Genomic DNA, 16,410 nt, shown 5'->3' on the forward strand with positions numbered 1-16,410 from the left:
CATTCTCTTCTGAGGCCCATAGCAAATCCTTCTTTCCAGCGATCTCAGGATGCCTCAGTTCGGTCTTCTAGCGATTTCCAATCCCTCATGATGCAATGCCACCCTCTAAGAAAATCAGCCAAGAGCCACCCTTGCAGTAGACCATCCTACACCAGGCTCTGCCAGCTGGCACCACCGCCCTTCCCTCAAGAAGGTACCCCAGGTTCAAGGGCATTGCCTGCTAAGATACCTCCGGCCAGCCAGGGGCCAATGGGAAGCCAGTTTGGGGATCCAATAGAGAGGCTAAACTTCCTGGCCTCTGCAGCACCTGCCATCTTTGGGTTCCCTGATGCCACTGGGGAGTTACCAAGAGCTGTGCTAAAGTAGATTTTTGGCACATCTGCCCCGACGATCACAGAAAAGAGAAGGTGACACACGACAGAGCAGCCTACCTTTTAAGAGGGACAGCAGGATGGAAGGAAGACATAGGCGGGACCATGGCAGTCACAGCCCCTTGCTGTTCTGGGGTCACCCGGCTTCTCGGAGTCAAGTCCCTCTGGGACTGTGGCCTCTGCCCTTCCTGGGGAACTTTTTGCAAATAAACCCCAAGGGCTTTCTCAAGTCTTTACAGTCAGTGAGATGGGATGGGGAAAGCGGGTGGAATGCAGGAGGTGGGTGGACAGGAGACAGCTCAAGGGCAGGAAGGCACTTGAGGGTCAAACTGTGGGGGGACTTCGCAGGCCAGCTTGGGGACTGACTTCTCCCAGCTGGGATAGGGCCCATGAGAGAAGCTTCTGGAATTCTTATAAGAAGGAATGCAGGGAAGGTAAACCAGAGAGAGAAAATTCTGATAGACATGAGGCTTTGAGCTCTGGTTCTGCTGGGGTGGGAAGGGAGAGGTACTAGAGCTTATGTGTGAGGATTCTCTGTAATTTTTAAAATTCAAACCTGGGAGAGTTCTTGTAAAAGCTGAAAGAGGAGGACATTTGGGGCAAGGGCACATGAGCGAGGCTTGGAGTACGCCACAGCATTCAGTGTCCATGCTTCTCTGATAAGGATGCAGTGGGGAGGGAGTAGTGGTGGTTAGGTTAGGCTGGAACATGTGATCCAGGTGTGAGGGTGGAGACTCTTTCCTCACTCTTCTCTGGAGTGAGAGAGTGAGATCTGCATCCTGCCCCCACAGCTGCGGGTGAAGTACTGGATGCCCTCACCATCTACCTGGGACCACGGCCAGTCATCAACCTGTGTGGGTAAAAGGCAGTGAGGGAGGCCCTGGTGGGTCAGGCTAAGCTTTCCCTGGCTGAGGGCACATCGCCGTCATTGATCCCATCCTCAGGGGAAGAGGTGAGTGGGGCATAGGGGTGGGTTTGGGGAAAAGAGGAGGGGACATCCCACGTGTCCTCCCAATCTTCCATCCTTGACCCACCAATCAGGTATGATCTTCGCTAATGGAAAGTCTTAGAAGGTCCTTCAACAAATCTCTCAGGTCACCATGAGGGACTTTGGGATGGGGAAGCAGAGCATTGAGAAACGAATCCAGGATGAGGCTCAGTGTCTGGTGGAAGAACTGAGGAAATCCCAGGGTGAGCCCTGGGGACTGCTCAGGAGTTGGAGGGGCAGGCAGAGGGTGGGACAGAGAGATCCAGAGACAGAGAGATGCAGAGACAAGTTCAGGGAAAAGGAGAAGGAGACAGAAAAAGAGAAAAATAATGAGGAAAACAGGGAAGGAGACAGAGAGGTGGAGAAAGCAGACAGAGAAAGCAAGACAGAGGAAAAACCCAGGATACCGACAAAGATCAATCCAGAAGTAGAAACTATAAGGAAAAGACTTAGAAAAAGGTAAGGAGAGAAATAGAGTCAGGGGAAACAAAGACTGACAGTGAGGCCAAGGACAGGGCCACAAAGACAGACGGGACACAGAAAGAGAGAGAACAGAGTAGAAGGGGCTGATTCTCAAACAAAGACTCAAACACAAGACCAGACAAAGACACAGGTGCACCAAGAAGGTCACACCAAGACAGAACCCAAGAAAACCATGAGACACAAAGTGCAAAATGCCCAGAAAGAGGTGTGATAAGAGACATAGTGAAAGCCAGGCTGGCCAAGAGAAAGAGAAAGAAACCAACCAAGCTAAGAAGGCACCAGCCAGGTCAGAGCCTTCCAGAAGGACATTGCAGTCCTCCACCCACCACCCACCCCCATCACCCTGTGACCTATCTGGATCCCACTTTCCTCTTTCACTCCACCATGGCCAACATCATCTGTACCATCATCTTTGGCCAGTACTTTAAGTACCAGGACCTCAGAATCTTAAGGCTGCTACATTGAATGAATGATCTCTCCACTTTTGCCAGCTCTTTCTACAACCAGGTGAGGCCAAAGTTTCCATGGTGGGCCAGGAATTGGGGTGGGTGGAACTTGGGAAGGGATAAGATGCTTTTTCTCCTAACACTGAGGCAAGAAGGCATCGAGATAGGTTTTCTGTGCACACACTTACCCTCTACACCCTTCTAAGTGAGGCAATGAGTCCAACTGGAGGTAGGAATCAGGCCTCAGGAGAAGGTGGCCTGTGAGAGAAATCCCAGCAGAGGTAACAACGCACTTGTTCACGTACCACTGAGAGTATTTGTGTGAGTGCTCAACTGGGAGGCACATTCCCGAAGTCTACAGGATGAATTAAGCCTGTCGGATATTGCTGTGCTGTGCAGGTACAGCCTCAACCCTTGTAGCATCCGGCCTAGAGAGAACAGATTCTTGGAACTCCTTGCTTCTTCCCTGGAGATGTGTGAACTCCTTTCCGGCATCCTGAAACACTTTCCTGGTACCCACACTCGAGTGTACAACAAAATTCAAGAAATGGAACATTTTGTCCCTGAGAACATCAAGAGGCTGGACCCCAGGGCCCCGCAGGACTTCATTAATTCCTTCCTGGTCCACATGGGCAAGGCAAGGGCGAGCTGGATGGGGGGCAGGTGGGAAAGAGGGTGATGGGCACATTACTGCCATTGAGCTAATATGTTTGGATATGATGTATGCATTGTTCAAATGCTGAACTACTTCCTATGTGTTGGTAAGAAAGCCACTAGTCCATCCCCCTTCGCACCCCCTATTCCCTCCTCAGCTTCCCTAGGCTCTCCTGAAATTCCTGTTATGAGATAGCAACTGCCCCTGCAGGGGGTCTTCAAGACCCTTCTCCACCTTCTCCCATTCTGATTGGTCGGAAGCCCCTGTCTGTTCTGATTGGTCGGAGGTTCATGTCTGTTCTGATTGGCCAGACCCCCCTGTCTGTTCTAATTGGTTGGAGGCCCGTGTCTGCTCCATTGGCCAGACACCCATGTATATTCTGATTGGTCAGGGGTCCATGTTTTTTCTGATTGGTCGGAAGCCCCTGTCTGTTCTGATTGGTCGGAGGTCCATGTCTGTTCTGATTGGTCAGGGGCCCACGTATATTCTGATTGGTTTGGCAAGTGTCATACTGGTTGTTAAACATCTTCAATATCACTCCTGGATGGGCAGCTGCAAGGAAAGCAAAGACACCCAGAGACAGAAAAGATGAAAACCAAAAAATATCAATCCCTAACATATATTGAGTACTTACATACCTAGTATCAAAATAACCCCAGATGATGAACTACATGATAGAGAGGTTAAGTTCCTTATCCAAAGACACCCAACCAGGGAATGGTAGGGATTGAGTTTGAACCTAGGCAGTTTGGTTCCAAAGCCCACACTTTTTGCTACATTGTTGACCTCGGATAGAGAGAAAAGGAAATAAGAAAAATAGAAAAACTGGCACAGAGTAACAGGGGAGTGGGTGAGAAGAAAAGAAGACCCAGAAGCTGGGTATCTTTGCAAGGGGAGATGTTAAGTAAAGTAATGTCCTTTGTTATTCCCCAGGATTTCCTGAATCCTGAGAGTGAGTTCCACTGTAAGAATCTCGTCTACACAGCGGTCTTACTGTTGTTTGCTGGCACAGAGAGCTCCAGCACCACTCTCTAGTTTGGGATTCTACTCCTTCTTAAGAACCCCAATGTTTTAGGTGAGCTGGGCTTATTGTGGTTGAGGGCCAGAAAGGGTGGAGGGTCTTGCAGCCATGCTGGAAGGTGGTCACGTGATGGGTAAAGACATACAACTTCTAGCCTGGTCAGTCCAAAAAATAAGATTCACCCCTGTGAAGATTGGTAACTTATGATAAAGCTTTGTTGCTAACAAGGCACTTTGAAGTTGACAGCATAATTTAGTTTACAAAATATTTTTCATTCAATTAAGCAACCCATGGTTTGAAAGGTACTTTTGTACTTATGAAATACATAAGGTGGTTGTAAAATGCTTTATGGTTAATGAAGCTTGCCCCAGTCACAAAGAGTACCACTGACAAAGCATTTGCAGTCTAAAACAGCACACGGCTCTTTTTTTTTTAAACTTCTTAAAAAACATTTTTTTTTGTTTGTTATTTTTGAGAGAGACAGAGAGAGACAGAGGGCAAGCAGGGAAGGGGCAGAGAGAGAGTGAGGCACAGAATTGGAAGCAGACTCCAGGCTCTGAGCTCTCAGGACAGAGCCCGAAGCGGGGCTTGAACCCACAGACTGAGAGATTGTGATCTGAGCTGTAGTCGGCCGCCCAATGGACTGAACCACCCAGGCGCCCCCTTAAAGCACATGGCTCTTGACACAACGCTTTGAGATTGACACTTTGAACTTGACAAAGAACTTGATTCTTTGGAGCAGCTTGCTGATTTACTAATTAAAAAGCCCCTCAATTGTTTCTCATGTTGGTGGTCTGCAGATCAGACTTGGAGAAATTCTCATCTAATCAAATTCCCCTATTTCACAGGTAATCAATTTCAAGGTCAGAGTGGGGAAGTGGCTTATCTAAAAATCACATAGCAAATCACTGGGACAAAAGGATATGACACCAGTTTCAGCCATAATCCATCTTTAGTTAAAAAAAAAAAAAAGTGGCCAAAGTTTGAATGAATTTCCACCCACCCATCATTACCCACGTGATCCCCACTCATAACTAGAGTGGAAACATCAGACAAGATTTCCCTACAACAAGGCCATTGACTTTCTTTCTCCATGCTTTCATTGAGAAGGAACAATAACATAACACCTTAAGAAAAGTTCACAAGACCCTCCCCCCACAGTCTGTAGGTCATGTTTTGGGTGACTTGGTTGAACCCACTATTACGGTCATTCATTGATATTACCCACCCTACCACTCTCATCATTTTTAGAGAAAGTCCGGTGGAGATTGACAGAGTGATTGACTCACACCGCTTCTAGCCCTGGAAGATTTGGCAAAAATACCTTATACAGATGCTGTCATCTGCAAAATTCAGAGATTCGGTGACGTCATGCCCCTTGGCATCCCCCGCTCTGTCATCAAGGACACTCACTTCTGGAGATACCATCTGAGACAGGCAGGATCCTGATAATCCTGATGCAGTCTTATGATTCATGTCTCTGGTTGTTGGACTATAACGAGAATTTTTATTTCCAGATTTCTGTGGGAAGAAGGGAGATTTTAGAAATGTAGAAATGTCCTCTCTCTTCTGTGCTTTTTTTTTTTTTTTTTTACTGTATTAGATGTCAGGAAGACTGAAAAAATACCTCTTGAAATATGTTGTACAATAGAGCTGTCTTTTTTTACAAGCTATTTTGTCATCTCTCCTACTTTCCTCCTTCATGAGAAGACATTCAAAATTTGATGTTTCTCTTTCCACGATTTCTTTAAGTTTATATGAATACATACTGCATACACCTTCCTGCAATATTTCCAAGGTATGTCTGTAGATCCTGCCTCTTGTATTTGAGTTGGGTCTTTGGAGGCTTCTGGTGATCCAGATGTGAATCTTTTAGTTGATGGGTTATAGAGAAGTCCAAAGAGATTTGGGGAAGAGGGTAGTCTTCGAGGATAGCTAGAGGGATCGGGACACAACTATTAACCAAATAGGGCAACGTTATTTCGATAGATCAACCACTAACTGTAGAGCCATGAGTGGATGAGGCTTATTGTCAACTGTGGATGTACCATAAGTGAGTCAGCCACTCCTTGTTGATACCCACTTGGGTCCTCTTGACTTTGACACCCTCTTAGGGCACAACCCTGTATCCCATCTTGAACTCTGTCCTCCATCATCCATTCCACTTTGAGAAGCCAGAAGCCTTCCACCCTGGCCACCTCCTGGATGCAGAGGGCAACTTCAAGAAGCAAGAAACCTTTGTTCCATTCTCCTTAGGTAAGTTGGGCCCATCCCCACCTGCTCTCCACCTCTCCCTTGTGTGACTTTCTACCTTTGTCCAGCTCCAAACACCGGGTGAACATTTTTGAAAACGATGAGGATTCTGAAGGAAAGAGAAAGCAAGAAATATCCAAGGACAGAGGCAGTGTGAGAGGGAAGGAAAAGGAGGGAACACAATGGGGAAGATAGAGACTAAACTAATGATGGAGATTAGGTGAAAGACAAACACACACACATGCTCACACATGTACAGACAAAGAGCAGACACATGAATGATCCATTATTGAGGACCTGCTATGTACCAGGAAATGAGAAAGGCATTTGAGCTTTTCTTTCAAAATAAAAATAACTTTATTATTTTTTCTAATTTGTATCCAACATGAAAGCAATAAAATTGAAAGTGAAAATCATCTGTAATTCACTACCAAAATCAGGCTTAAAAAAAGTCTAAGTGGCTTTATTAACTGATTTATGAGTTGGGAAGAATCCCATCTAGCAAGTAGAGAGGAGCTCTAAAAAACCAGATGTGTTAATATTACAGAGGATGTCCTTCCACATTTTTTATGAAATACATGCACACACACAAAGGTAGGTGATGGATGGATGGATGGATGGATGGATAGATAGATAGATGATGATAGATAGATGATAGATAGAAGATAGATAGATAGAAGATAGATAGATAGATAGATAGATAGATAGATAATCCAAATTTTTTATGAAATACATGAAATACACACACAATGGTAGGTGATGGATGGATGGATAGATAGATAGATAAATAGGTAGATAAAAGAAAGGTAAGATGAAAAAGAGAACAGTAGGGAAGGGAAAAGAGGAAAATTAGTTGATTTACTTCTTATGAGCCAGTTAAAATCCAAGCCCCAGACTAGAATGAGGCCCAGGAAGGACTTAGGGCATAAAAATATAAGGGATATTAACTCTTGTGGTTGTACAAGTGCTTTGATTCACTTATCAAACAGTTCAACTTTTAGCCACTGACTTGGAATTGATCATATGCTAAAATTTTAAATCTCCTTATGTCTATTCTGTGCTTATTTATACAGACCCATATTGACACTGATTCACTGATCTGTCTTTTCTAGCGCTACAATACTAGTTGAATTATTATACCCATATAATATCTTTTAATATTTTACAAGGGCTAGTCCTCCTCCACTCCTCTTTTTTCTCAGATAGTTATATGGTTCCTGTAACACATTTTGTTCTTCCAAGCTTAATTTTTTAAAAAAATTTTAACGGTTATTTATTTTTGAGAGAGAGAGACACACAGTGCAAGTTGGGAAGGGGCAGAGAGAGAGGGAGACACAAAATCCAAAGCAGGCTCCAGGCTCTGAGCAGTCAGCACAGAGCCTGATGTGGGGCTCGAACCCACAAACTGCGAGATCATGACCTGAGCTGAAGTTGGACTCTTAACCAACTGAGCCATCCAGGCACCCCATTGTTCTTCCAAGTATACTTTTAAATGATTTTGTCAAGGTCTCAAAAAATCCCACTAGGGTTTTACCAGGATGAATTTAAATTTGCAGATTAATTTAGATAGCTTTGACAACTTTAAAATTTGAGATATCCCCAACAAAAAAGTAATGTGTCCATTGAAGCCACTGTCATACCATTTGCTGGCAAGTGGGACTTTCATTTTCTTAATTAGGTTTTACATATTTCTTGCGAAGTTTTTTTCTAAGAAACACAGGAGGAGATTGGGGCTATAGTTCAAAGTGCCTCTTTGTCTTACCGAGCTCAGGATGACATAGACATAACTCAGGGTGGGGGACTTACCCAGCAGACATTTATTTTCTCACAGTTGTGGAGGTTGAAAGTCTAAGATCAGGGTGTCACTATGGGTGGGTTCTCATGAAGCCTCTTCTCCTGGCTTGCAGACAGCTGCCTCCTTGCTGTGTCCTCACAAGGCAGAGAGAGAGAGAGAGAGAGAGAGAGAGAGAGAGAGAGTGTTCTGGTCTCTGGTGTCTCTTCCTCTCTTTACACGGACACTAATCCCATCATACAGGCCCTACCCCTGTGACCTCATTGAAGAAGAAGGCCTCTTCTCCAAATACCATCACACTGGGAGGTAAGGCTTCAACATATGAATTTGGGGGTGCGGCGGGGGAGACACAATTCAGGCCGTAGCACTCTTTTAACATAGTATTTAAAATTTTTAAATGTTTATTTATTTTTGAGAGAGACAGAGAGAGAGAGACAGAGAGAGACAGAGCATGAATGGGGGAGAGGCAGAGAGAGAGGAAGACAGAATCTGAAGTAGCTCCAGGCTCTGAGCCATCAGCACAGAGCCTGATGCAGGGCTCAAACCACCAACTGTGAGATCATGACCTGAGCCAAAATGGGATGTTTAATTGACTGAGCCACTCAGGTGCCCCTTAACATAGTATTTTAAATTGTTTTAATTAGTATATCAGAAGTTCAGTGGGCTTTTGGGGGGTAGGATATTTTTGTCAAAACTGGGCAATTTCTTTATATTACTTTTACCTATAATACTTTTTTTTTAAAATTTATTCTCTTGGTGTTAACGTCTGAAAATAATGATATTTTGACTTAATTTTTTCTTATGTTAAATCATAACATAAGATTTTCCCTAATGTCATGGGCTAGCACTTACAGAATCATGTTAAATAATAGTAGTGATAGTGAGAAATCTTGACTGTTCTGAACCTTAAGAAGGAATATTTTCTCAGGGAACCTGGGTGGTTCAATCGGTTAAGCATCTGACTCTTGATCTCAGCTCAGGTCCTGATCTCACAGTTTGTATGTTCAAGCCCCAGGTCAGGTTCTGTGCTGGCAGCACAGAGCCTGCTTGGGACTCTCTCTGTCTGCCCCTCCCCTGCTCATGTGCACACTCTCTCTCATAAATAAATATATGAGCTTAAAAAAAAAAGAATATTTTCTTTTTCTCTGTTAAGCTTAATGCTGTCTATGACCCTTTCCATATATTTTATGGTTATTCTATTATATATTCTTCTCTATTTTATTATTTTATTTTTTTAATATGAAATTTATTGTCAAATTGGTTTCCATACAACACCCAGTGCTCATTCCAACAGGTGCCCTCCCCTATGACCCAGCAATAGCACTGCTAGGAATTTACCCAAGGGATACAGGAGTGCTGATGCATAGGGGCACTTGTACCCCAATGTTTATAGCAGCACTTTCAACAATAGCCAAATTATTTTTCTCAATTTTAAATCAAATTAAGGAAAGACCTTTGCTCCCCTCTATTTTACATCAGATTCTTCATTTTTAAACATTTTGATCAGGATTTGATTTGGGTATTCTTTTGTTTTTTAATATTTTGAGAGAGAGTGCAAGTGGGTAAGGGGCAGAGAGATGGAGAGAGAGAATCCAAAGTAGGCTCTGCACCATCAGCACGGAGCCCAATGCAGGGCTTGAACTTACAAACCATGAGATCATGACCTGAGTGGAAATCAAGAGTCGGATGCTTAATTGACTGAGCCACCCAGGTGCCCTTGGTTTGAGTATTCTTAAATATCTTTTCAGCTCCTGTCATAATGGTCAAATTATTTTTCTCCTTTGATCTGTCTAAAAAATAGTAGGTGTCTTAGTGTTGAATCATGCTGTCCCCTAGAGCTGGAATAAGAGAGGCCCAGGAGGACAGGGGACTTGACCGAGGCCCCGCAGAAAGTTGTGGCCTATGTTAGGGTGTGTGAGGCTGTGATGAACAACCTGAACATCTTGGCTTAAGGCCAACAAGTTAATTTCATGCTCACACAACGTTTATCCCCTCATCAAGTGATGGGCACATGGATTGTTTTCTCCTTTTGGCTCATGTGAACGGTGCCACTGTGGACACTGAATACAGGGTGGCCTTGCATTTGTTTTACTTTTCATTGGGAATGGAAAGCAGATGTTTTTCATTCTCTGCCTTTGGGTGTCTGTGAAGACCCAGGCAGTACTGAAGATTGAATGAGACCATACTGACAGAGGAGCTTGGCATCTAATGAGTGTTATTGAAGTGACTGCCATGTAAATAAATCCTCACCTTCGAGTTGAGGCTCCAGGAGGCAAAGTCACTGGCCTGAGGGCAGAGCTGGACACATAGGAGCCTGACGACTCCCAAGGGTGCCATGGAGAGAGATGGCCTGTAGGTAGCTAGTTCCTATGTTTGAGACAATAGATGTGGGGGTAGGGGGGTTCCAGTCAGGAAAAGTAACCCCCCTTTCCCATTCCATCCTCTCTGCCTCAACCCCAGGCAGTTGCTTGGTCCCAGTGCTCAGGACAAGGGAGGCTGGGGGTCTGAGGTGGGTGAGAGACTTACTACATCTCAGATTACGGTCCTTAGTCTGAGCTACAACTTCACAGCTGAGGGATAGGTCGCGGTTGAGGTCACACATGGAGCTAACCAATGTTCCTTCCCTTCCTTATTGGGGTGCCAGACAGCAAGACTCAGGCTCAACCAGAGCAGGTGGCCAAAAGGAAAGCTGGGGAAGCTATACTCTAATGTTAGGAGGAAAACAGGGCATTGATCTTTCCTCCAAGGGCTCTGGCCCATGGCTGTGCTGTGTGGGATTGAGGTTTCTTGGGAGGGGCTGAGGGAACAGTCCAGGGATTCTCCAGCAGGGGCAAGATCAGGGCTCCTGGCACCAGTCTTACGGGGAATCAGAGAATGGAGGGTGGAGCACAGAGAGAGCCAGGTGGGAAACTCTTGCCTTTTAGGACTTTGCTTTGGAAGTCTGGCAGTGTCACTTCCCCTGCATTCTACTGGCCAGTGCAACTACGAATTCCACCCAGGTTCAAGAGGAAGGGAAGGAGAGGACATTGGATAGCCAACAAATCACACACATAACAAAGCAGGTTACCATCAACAAACATGCAGATATTTACAAATTACTTTGTTATCTAGTGTGCTCAGTACTTTATGATGTGGAAATGTCGGGGTTTGGAGCAAACAGTCAAGAAAGAATTCCTGGGGCACCTGGGTGGCTCAGTCGGTTAAGCGTCCGACTTCGGCTCAGGTCATGATCTCACAGTCCGTGAGTTCGAGCCCCGCGTTGGGCTCTGTGCTGACCGCTCAGAGCCTGGAGCCTGTTTCGGATTCTGTGTCTCCCTCTCTCTCTGACCCTCCCCCGTTCATGCTCTGTCTCTCTCTGTCTCAAAAATAAATAAACATTGGGGCGCCTGGGTGGCGCAGTCGGTTAAGCGTCCGACTTCAGCCAGGTCACGATCTCGCGGTCCGGTCCGTGAGTTCGAGCCCCGCGTCAGGCTCTGGGCTGATGGCTCGGAGCCTGGAGCCTGTTTCCGATTCTGTGTCTCCCTCTCTCTCTGCCCCTCCCCCGTTCATGCTCTGTCTCTCTCTGTCCCAAAAATAAATAAAAAACGTCGAAAAAAAAAAATTAAAAAAAAAAATAAATAAATAAATAAACATTAAAAAAATAAAAAAAAAAGAAAGAATTCCTGAGACATCTTCGGTGCAAAAGGTGGTTTTGTTAAAGCACGGGGACAGGACCTATGGGCAAAAAGAGCTGCACTGGGGTTTGTGAGGGCAATTATGTGCCTTCAAGTTGGGAGAGGGTTAGGGACATTACAAGCCTCGAAGGTGAAATGCCCAGAGTCTAAGAGACCCCCAAAAACGAACCACCAGAGTCCAGAGTCAAAGCTAAGCAGCAAGGGTCATTTATTGCAGGTTCGAACCTGGACCTCTGCGCCCTTGTTGCCGGTGACGCCGAGAGGTCCTGAGAGAGGTTTTTACACCCCTTTTATAGACAGGTACAAACAAGTCATGGGGAAATCAGGAATTTTCCACAGTTACAGAGCTGCGATTGGTTGGTGTTTAAAGTTGGACACTTAACAGTATTCGATTGGTTCCTGCCTTTAGGTCAGACCACAACCGGGGGTACGGGTATCACAATGATTGATCAGGAATACACGGATGTGCCAGGCAACAATGATTGATCAGGAGTACACGGATGTGCCAAGTAACAATGGTTGACCAGGAATATACGGATGTGCCAGGCAACAATGATTGATCAGGAATACATGGGCGCGCCAAGCAATTGTACAGAAGCAGAACAAGCTGGTTAAGCTTGGTTAGGTTTCAGTTTCCCGTAACTTAAGCTTTTAAGTTTTAATTTTCTCAGGCCTCTCATTCCCCCCTTTCTCAAGTACCTGAGGACCCAATCTTGGGTCCTACAGTGCTACCTAATCAAACTCACTTTCCATGTCGAGGAGCTGATACTGTGGTCTAAGGACCATAACCTGAATGGTGTTTAATCTATCTCTGATAAAGTTCATTATTCTGTTGAATATAATAGGGCCGATGGTAAAAAGGAGGAGGAGGCCTAGTAGGAGGCCCAAAAGGGGGAGAAGGTAAGGGAGAAACCCATGGAGTGCTGACCACAGTGGGTTCTCGGCTAGTTCTTTTCGTCGGCGTGCGAGGTCCTCTTGGAGCTGTTTAATTTTGGTCCGAACTATTCCTGATTTATTGGCATAAAAGCAACATTTTTTTGTAGGGCTAAGCAGATGCCGCCTTGTTCTGCGGTTAGCAGATCTAACCCTCTTCTATTTTGTAACACCACTTCTGCTAGGGAATCTAGTTGATCTTGCAGATCCTGGATTGTCCCTGACAAGGCCTAGACATCGTTAATTAGTTGCCGAGAGAGTCCCAGATAGGAGTGTATGGAGACTCCTAATCCCACTGTCCCGGCAGTCAATGCACCTGTAATTTCTAGGCTTGTCAGGAGGGGGATAAAAACCACAGCTCGTTTGGATCTGCCAGTTGCAAAGTTTAAACTAGGGATGGGCATGGGGGTTCCAGCGGACGGCTTTTCCAACTGAGCCACGGCAGCCAGCTTGAAGTTGTATATTATTATCACTAGCTTTTGCTGCCCTGTTACTCTGTAGGATAGCTGTAAAGTAGGTAGTGGAGTTGTCTGGCCCTATACATTGCTGATAGGAGTCATAACAAGAGCTATGCATCGACTCCTGGAAAGTAGAGCAAGGACATTCTGCTGTGGGGGGGCAGGGGCTTAGGTTTGTCAACACATAACCACTGCTGTTTTGGGGGTCCCGTGATGTCATAGGTCTGGGTTAAGTGAGCAATTGTGGTCTCACAGTCTTGGGTTTGAGTGTATCTTCGCTGATAGTGACCACCCCTTCCTACAGAGCCGGCTACTAGTCTGTTACCATGTGGCAGGGTGAGGGTTCTAACTACGCCACCTCTGCAATCACAGGGCCTTCTATACAGAGCTCCGTACAATTTCTGTTTGTCAACGGGGGCATTTAGTCCTCCCTCCAGGAGGTTGAGGTTGAGGGCTAGTAGGACAAGGGTTACTATCTTGAACATGTCTAGGGGAGGCACGGCGCAAGGTTAGTTTGAGGGGGTTTTTTCTTACTCCGGTCTACAGTCCAAGTAGTATTTTTATCAGTGTGTCCCACGAGGTCAGACAGCGGGTCGACAGGCTTCACGTGGGTGTGGTGAATCCAGGTGGGGAGGTTATCTACCTTGATGGCGGTGGGAGTCGTCAGGATGATTTGGTAAGGTCCTTTTCACCTGGGTTCAAGGTTCTCCTGCCGGTGTCGCTTGACGAGGACCCAGTCTCCTGGACGATACTGATGACGAGTGGGTGGGGGCCCCGTCTCATACAGTTCTTTTAGTTTAGGCCACATGGCCTCATGAACCCGCTGTAGAGCCCTGAGAGAAGACAAGAGGCTGTTATCTTGGTCTAATTGAATGAGGTAGGTATGATGAGGTAGGTATGATAGGCGTGGGTCGGCCAAACAGGATTTTATAGGGTGTAAAGCCCAACTTGTATGGGGAGTTGTGAACCCTGTACAGAGCGTAGGGGAGTAACTTTACCCAATTAGCGCCAGTCTCCATAGTCAATTTAGTAAGGGTCTCTTTTAATGTTCTATTTATTTTTTTTTCTACTTGTCCTGAGCTTTGGGGCCGGTAGGCACAATGTAATTTCCAATCTGCCCCAAGTACAGAAGCCAATCCCTGACTTACCTTAGAGACGAATGCAGGTCCATTGTCTGACCCTATCATGACTGGAAAACCATACCTGGGCAGGATTTCCTCTAGGATCTTTTTGGCTACTATCTGTGCCGTTTCCTTCTTGGTTGGAAAGGCTTCAGTCCATCCTGAAAAAGTGTCTATGAACACTAGTAAGTATTTATAACCGTATTTGCCGGGCTTTACCTCGGTGAAGTCCACTTCCCAGTGGGCTCCTGGTATGGTTCCTTTTTTTCGGTGGCCTTGGGCTGTGGTGTGTGGGTGCGCGTTTTGGAGTTGACATGTGGAACAGGCTGTCACAACCCTTTCTGTCTGGTCAGAGATGTTTCTTAATACCAGTTGAGATCGTCTGAGGAGATCCTGAAGTCTTCGGGGCCCCAAATGGGTAGAGTGGTGTATTTTTGTCAGGATTGCGTGGCCCAATTTTTCGGGAAGGATAGGGTGGTCTCTAGAGTCCCTCCACCATCCATCTGTAACTTGGGTCATGGGGAGCTTGCGCATCCAAATAAGATCATCTTCTGAGTATTCAGGCTCTGGGGGTAAATCTCGGGGCCCTGGGTCTGGTAGCTGCGCAGGGAGTACTTGAATGGGGTTTTGTGCTACCTGGCGTGCAGTCTGGTCAGCGAGGTTATTCCCTCGAGAGACTGGATCAGTTATTTTTTGGTGACCCGGGCAATGTACTATGGCCAATTTTTTTTAGGGGCCCAAATAGCGGCCAATAGGGTCAGAATTTTATCTTTATTTTTGATGTCTTTGCCTTTAGCAGTGAGTAGTCCCCTCTCACGGTATATTGCCCCATGTATATGGGCCGTGGCAAAGGCATACCGGCTGTCTGTATATACAGTCACTTTGCGGTCCCGCCCCATTCTTAATGCTTGGGTCAATGCAATTAGTTCTGCCCTTTGGGCAGAAGTCCCTGGGGGCAGAACCTTTGCCCATATCACTTCAGTCTCAGATGTCACTGCTGCCCCCGCATACCTCTGTCCTTGATGGACGAAGCTGCTTCCATCAGTAAACCAGGTGACCTCAGCATCAGGTAACGGCCGGTCCTGTAGGTCTTTCCTTGTTCCATGGATCTGCGCTAGGATGTCGGCACCGTCATGGAGCGGGGAGTCCAGGTCAGGGTCGGGTAGCAGCGAGGCCGGGTTTAGAGTTCGGGGAGGGGTGTATGTGGTCCGCAAGGGATTTAACAGGAGTCCTTGATAATGGACCATCCGAGCATTGCTCATCCACCTATCGGGGGCTGCTTGAGTATTCCTTCGATGGCGTGGGGTGTGGTGACATGTAACTCTTGACCCAGGGAGAGCTTATCAGCGTCTTTAACCATTAAGGCTGTAGCCGCTATTATCCGGAGACAAGGGGGCCATCCTGCGGCTACAGGGTCCAGTTTCTTTGAGAGATAGGCCACTGGTCTGGGCCATGGACCTAGATGCTGGGTTAGCACTGCCTTGGCTATGCCTTTATGCTCATCCACATATAAGTGGAAGGGCTTAGAGATATCGGGCAGTCCTAGAGCTGGGGCCGATAGGAGAGTTTTCTTCATCTGTTGGAATGCCTGCTCAGCTTCTGCAGACCATTCAAATGATGGTTGGTTTTTAGAGACTGCGTAAAGGGGTTTGGCCATTTCAGCAAAACCTGGGATCCACAACCGGCAGAATCCCGCAGACCCCAGGAATTCCTCAGTTCTGGGTAAATAGGATGGGGGCCGCTTTGGTTTGCCATGGCTCTGACCCCGAGCGCAGTTGCTTCTTTTTGGGACAGTCACGAATCCAATGTCCCTTTTTTTTTTTTTTACAGTAGGCGCATTGGTCTTTGTCTAGGGGGCGCCTAGGGGGGCGAGTTTTCTGCTTATCCTCTGGAGCGTCCCGATTATTATATACCCACTGAACAATGCGGAGTAAATCCTGGATCTGTTTTTCTTCTAAATTCTCTACTTTTTAGAGTTTCTTTTTGATGTCAGGGGCAGCCTGGTTTACAAAAGACAGATTTTCAGGGGCCTCAGGGTCCATGGGAGTGTACTGTCTAAAGGCTTCCATTAATAAAAAGTTGGCAGGGCTCTCTGTCTTACCTTGTATTACCGAGTACACCTTGGCCAAATTGGTGGGCTTGCGTGCTGCAGCCCGGAGACCCGCCATTAGAGTCTGGCGATAAATGAGCAGTCGTCCCCTACCTTCTGCCGTGT

This window comes from Panthera pardus, unplaced genomic scaffold (genome assembly GCF_024362965.1).
Source record: "Panthera pardus isolate Hobbes unplaced genomic scaffold, ASM2436296v1 HiC_scaffold_18, whole genome shotgun sequence".
Classification (NCBI taxonomy): domain Eukaryota; kingdom Metazoa; phylum Chordata; class Mammalia; order Carnivora; family Felidae; genus Panthera; species Panthera pardus.